We start from the raw sequence: 6,461 nt of genomic DNA, 5'->3' as shown, positions 1-6,461 counted from the left end.
CCTCCCACCTTCCTCTCCTACAGAACCACATTTTCCACCTTAAATAAATGAAAACAATCCAAAGTTCCATGTGGCCCAACATTTCTTCAACTTGGTGCTCTCCAGATGTGAGAGAATGTGATCTCCACATCTGTGGGCCAGGTTGGGATGCATTTAAATACACCCATTGATCCCGGACTTCTGGAATAACAGGAATAAAAGGCCTATTAAAGTTTGCCACCCAGGCAGGGGAAGAGGAACTGAGTGGATAGAGGAATTCAGCAGGCAATTTAGCTGACTATTTTCCATCAGGAGTAAAACAATTTCTCTAGTAAGTTGTCTTGATTGCAGAATTTCCCACTAGAGGGAATAACAGCATTATAACTGAAACCCCTGGAGAATTTCCTTCAGGACATTGTTTTTCAGTATTTAATTTCTAATATCACACATGCACAGCTTGGCCACACAAAGTATTCTACCTTCCAAAAATTTTGGAATTTTTCCCCAAAATTTTCTGCTTCTTTGAAATACAATCTAAAGCAAATTCTCTTTCTGTAAAACGAATGAAAACATGTGACAATGTATTTGTCTGGCAATAAGAAAATATAAACCTTGGTTATTCCAGCTCCAGGGAGCCAAGAATTTAACATTCCCACCAGATAATTAGATAATAACTGTTGATATAGTTCTCTCTATGAGTTACATCATTTATCTTCTCCCCAATCAGGTGTTATCCAAATGAGTTGGATTTCAGCTGCCCTTATCCTTGGCCATCTCAGTGTCCTTGCTGGCCTTGTTCATATCCTTCCAGCTTCCCCATTGATTTTGCTTGTTGCAAATGGTGATCACATAACTGCAGGATGCTGTGACCATCATAAATGCATGATGGTTGCCAAGCTCCTGAATCAACATCTCAAGAGTTTGCTGATGCTGTGACAGTCAGAAGAAATGGGAGGACAGATCACAAATCATTTTTTTCCAGTACAGTTCAAACTTCAAATGGACACTAAACAAATGGTTGGTTAATAAGGATTACTTATAGCTCTTTAAAAACAAACAAACCCTCTTTCTCATCTCGTCCTCCCAAATCATTACTTGTAAAACACTAATTCATTGTGAGAAAGCAAGAAGGCATAATTATTCCACAGTGATGAATTCCGAATCAATAGCATGGAGATATTTGTGCAGTCTCAAATAATTTATGAACCATAGGAATTTAAGGCTATTACATATGTATTCGCAACATTTGCCACGTATGATTAAAAGAAGTGATTGGAAATCATTCTGAGTCAAAATCTTTGAAGCCCATCAAGTAGATCTGCTTGTTTTACATTTAACAATCATCCCAGCCATGCAGAGTGCTACTAAATAGATATTTTCCTACAGCCCAACACTTTTCCCAACATAGAAACTTTCCCAGGGCAATTTCTGACACTTGATTAAGAAAAAGCAAAGAAAATTGATGGCCAAAAGTGTTTAAATCCATAGACGCCTTAAGGAACTTTGCAACATATTTTGCTGATTAAAAGGCATGTTGGTTCCCACAGAGGCACAGAAATGGCAAGGAGTTAGTTGTCAGTTGTGCCAGCAATACCTAAGAGAGAAGTATTCTCAATGGATAATGAAATCATGTTTGTCAGAAGGCTTTCTGAGACCAATCAATGGGCCTAAAAGAGAGAAAGTTAGAAGGCTAAGAGATGGTACTGTATGATGAGGACCTTTTCGGTATGATGACCTTTTATATCTGTCAAGTAAATTAAACTTCTCTGCACAGTGCAAACTTTCATCGTGTAGCAGCAATCTTAGTAGAAATTCAAGGTTGAATCAGTTTCCATTGTCATCTACCTTTTGTTGATATTGGTAGTAGCTGCCGGCAGTGCATGTTGAACACAGGGCATGCATTGTCTTCCATTGGTCTCTCTGATCCTTTATTCAGAGAAAGCTGGATGAGTTCAGATCAATTATTCTTAATTATACCTATACTGAACAGTGAACCTTTTCCAGAATGAGATATTTGTTATAGGTAATAAAGAACTGTGATAGTGTTTCCTACATAATTCACGTATTTTACTATGTTTTTTTCCCTTTTATGGGTGAACAAAATGCAATTTTACATTTTATGTGCTTGATTGATCTGCAGTAGAACTATTAGTTTAATTGTTACATTAATCAGCCCAAATTATAGTCAATTAACCTGTGGAGTCCAATGTTTATTGGTAAATGCTAATGGATTTAGGCTTTTGTTTATTTTTTTTTAAACTTTTATTTCTATTGTGAAAGTACAGAAAGAAATGGAAAATAATATATTAAAAGAGCATTGCAGAGAATATTAATAATCCCTGAATTAAATTTGTATTAACAGTTCAGCATTAACAGTTTAAAACAGTTGGGTATTTTCTACAAAAATATACATATTATTTATGGAATGTCCTGTGTAATAAATTAAAACAGAAGTGTTGCAGCTATGAAAATTAAACTGTATATCAGTCTGACCAAACAAAGCATCTACATATGAGTTTGACCATAGCTCATTTGTACCTTGAAAAGTTCTAATATGTGGGAAAGATACGAATTATAATTAATCCATTTGGGATGTTAGGGATAATGATGATGATGACGTTTGTCCATCATGTTTGAAGAGGACCTTGACATTTAACAGGTTGTGGGCTCTCCATGATGTGTCAGCAGGTGGCTGGTAAGGCTTACATGGGCATGAAATGTTCTGCCACATGTCGGGCAGACATGTGTGGGCACCATTGTTGCAGCATTTGCATCTCTGGCTTTGCAGAGTGCTCGTTTCTCTTGTGCTATAGTTGTTCTTCTGTCCTCAGATGTCTGGCAGCCTTGGTGGATCAATGTGTGCCATGTTGAACGATCTTGTCCCAGGGTTTCCCAAGATTTCCAGGGACTTAAAGGAGGCTTTCAATGTGTCTTTGTATTGCTTCTCCCCCCCCCCTGCAATCACTTTCCTTGGGACAGCTCCCCATAGAGGAACTGTTTGGGGAAGCGATGGTCTGGCATCCTTGCAACATGGCCTGCCCAGCATGTCTGGGCTTTCATCAGCAGGGTGTGAAACAGTGGTGGGTTTCAAAAAATTTTAGAACCTCTTCTGTAGGTGTGGCCTGCTTTGTGGGAATGGCTTGCTGGCCATGTGAGCGGGTGGGAGTGGCTTGCCGGCCATGTGACTGAGTGGGAGTGGCTTGCCAGCCATGTGACTGGGTGGGCATGGCCAACTTGTAAAATATGGTGAAACTAACTTAACAATGCTCTTGCTTAGCAACCAAAATTTTGGCTCAGGAACTCTGGCATTGAAATGTGCAAGTCTTAAAGCTGTCAAGTTACAAGACCCTTGCACCCCTAACCCTTTAGAAAAAAAACCCAGAGGTGTTCAAACTTGACAGCTTTAAGACTTGTGGACTTCAACTCCCAGAATTCCTCCTCTCGCTCTTCATCTTGATGATGTGCAGATGGGCGGTGGGGGGGAGAGCTGGAACCGGTTCTAAACGGCAATATAGATTTGTGGAACCTCTTCTATGGAAGAGGTTAGAACTGGCAGAAACCCACCCCTGGTGTGAACTGATGGCAAGCCTGGTCTAGAGAGGACTTATGTGTCTGGCACCTTATTCTGCCACCGGATCTTCAGAATTCTATGGAGGCAGGTCATGTGGAAGTGGTTCAATTGCCTAGCATGCCTCCTATATACAGTCCAGGTCTCACTGGCATACATCAGGGATAATGATGCAGCAAAGGTGACTATCTGCATTCATGCATATGAAAATCAATCTGTACTAGTCCTCTTATATTGTGGGAACCACAACTCTTGAACTCCTCCATGCAGGGCACACTCTCATTGCTGAGTAAAGAAATCAAGTTTATGTTCCTTATAGAGCCATATAAAGAGATGAACCAGGGCATGTTGGTCGATTGAAACTAATTTTGCTCATGGACAAAAAGGAACCAGGCATTTACATGAGAAAAATAATTGAGTTCCAAATCTCCATTGAAATAACTTTTAATATCCTTAGAGAGAAATCATAATGTTTGGAAGGCCGCAAATTTACCTTGCACTGTATTTTAGGAGTAAGCACATTAAGAAAATATGAAAGATACATCCAAACATACATGGGCAGACCCCATACTGAGCAGACCCCAAACTATTGGTTTTAAAGATTCAGAGAACTAAGTAAACCTTGATGCTTAAACACAATTGATGCATACAAAGGGAGGGAAAGGAGCAAAATGTAACTTCCAGTATGGAACAGGATTAAGACATGGTTAAACATTTTCCTCTGTACTACTTCACCAAAATAAATTACATTAGGTATTAAAGATTTATGGGCAATAGAGGACAAACAGAAATATAAACCAGTATCATTGGTTATTATTTCCACACCATTACTGTTTTATAGGAAAAATTATATATTAGAAGTTGCATTGTGTTACTTTAAGCTTCATTAAGAATCATAAATGTGGAATGTGGATATAGCAATTATTCTTCATCATTGAATCTAGAATAAATAGCAGAGGGGGTGGTATATTTCTTTGTGTATGATCTTTAATTGAGTAGTGTACCTTCTTGAGTTTCTTTATTCCACTTTTCAGTAACAATCTTTCATTCATTTTCCTAGCTAGCAAGACAGAGAGCAAAGTACCAGACAGAGAAATAATTATCTTCTACAAATAGCAAAAGCTCAGTGTTATCTGTTTCCATGGACTAAGCTAATCTATAGTCATGTTTCCATGGAGAATGATTCCACTTTCATTATGACCACTGAACATCCAGGCATCCAAACTATCCACGAGAAATTTGCAAGCACTTGATAAAAGTGTTCTTCAAAAATCCCTCAAAAAATGTGATGGATTGAGAGAAGGCGCATGAACACTTTAGAACGGTGATGGCGAACCTATGGCATGCATGCCAGAGGTGGCACACAGAGCCCTCTCTGCTGGCACATGCACCATTGCCCGAGGTTAGATCTCTGTGGCGTTTCTTTCGTGAGCTTTTATTTCCCTGCAAACGACAAAACAGAAGCTCACAAAAGAAAAAGATCTTATCTCTTGCCACACTGCCAGTGTTGGGATGTTCTGCCCCATACTGGCCAGCTGGTCTTTGGGTTTCTGCTGCACATGCGTGCATGTCCACACATGTGCACATTCACGCATGTCCATGCATGCATGTATTCATGCATGCACACACCTTTCAGTTTAGGCATAAATGCTTGCAGTTTGGGCATTCAGTGTCTAAAAGGTTTGTCATCACTGCTTTAGAACAATGGCAGTGGGCAGAAATAATTAACATTATATTTCCTATTGTCTTCACATAGATATCCTCCATGTTTGTGCCATCCATTAAACTACTTCTAATTCCAACTCATTTTTGGATTTTGCAGCTAGTGTTCCACTTTGAGGGAAAGCTGGCTATAGAAAGTTTAATGCATATACATGGTCAATGTGTAGGTCCATTAGAATCAGTGGCACTTCCTATTACTATGATTTCTATTTCCCAGTCTCTCCAAAATAACTGGCAATGATCCATAATGGTTTTTACTCCTGACAATCTCAAAGCATTAAGAACATAGTTCTAGATAGTCAGCAGTCTTTAGTCCTTCCAGTTGACCAATAAGACAAAATTTCAACAATAACAATACAATCAATGCCACACTTCAACCCTGTCCATGACACTATCCATCCTCAAATTAAAAAACAAAGAGGTATGCAAGCTGCCTTCCCACAAATCTTAGTTATAAAGGTAGTTATATCTCTTTATTTTGCAAAGGCAAAATAATAGAATATTATCAGAAAGAGTCAGTCAAACAAAGTTCTCACATGGAGATGCCCATGAATATCTCATCCTAATAATTCACAGCTGATGCTTCTATGTTCATTGGAATGAACTTTCATATTCTTTTGTTTTTAACAAAACACATCAATATTGAAAACTTTGTACATAGAGCCAAAAAACAGCTATTATTCAACAATTGGAAAACCCTGTCATGCTACTTTGTTTCTATAAATTAATTGTGCAACCAATTTATCATACTTCGAGGTCAGTTGTGGGGCATTTTTTATTGTATCCACACTTCACTCTACCCTTCAAAATAAAATTCCCAAGGCAAATAATAATTTAATAATAACTTCTGAATTCAGACTGACAGGAACTTGGCCCACAACACACCTGACATAACAATAGTTGAAAAGAAAAAAATATGGTTCATTGACATTGCAATACCTGGAGATGCACGAATTGAAGATAAACAGCAAGAAAAAATCACAAAGTACCGGGACTTGCAAATTGAAGTTGAGCAACTGTGGAAAAAGAAATCGTCTGTTGTCCCGATTGTAATTGGAGCCCTTGGAGCAATACCCAAAGGGCTACCTCGCTATTTGGAAATTTTAAATTTATCAGACTTGAACATTCTGATTCTACAAAAAACCACCCTACTTGGAACAGCTTATATCCTTCAACGTTACCTTAACAGTTC

This window comes from Thamnophis sirtalis, unplaced genomic scaffold, assembly GCF_051295495.1.
Source record: "Thamnophis sirtalis isolate CommonGarterSnake01/CBP01778 unplaced genomic scaffold, rThaSir2_p1.2 scaffold_2, whole genome shotgun sequence".
In the NCBI taxonomy this organism is placed as follows: Eukaryota; Metazoa; Chordata; class Lepidosauria; order Squamata; family Natricidae; genus Thamnophis; species Thamnophis sirtalis.
Note: the sequence above shows the minus strand (reverse complement) of the source record.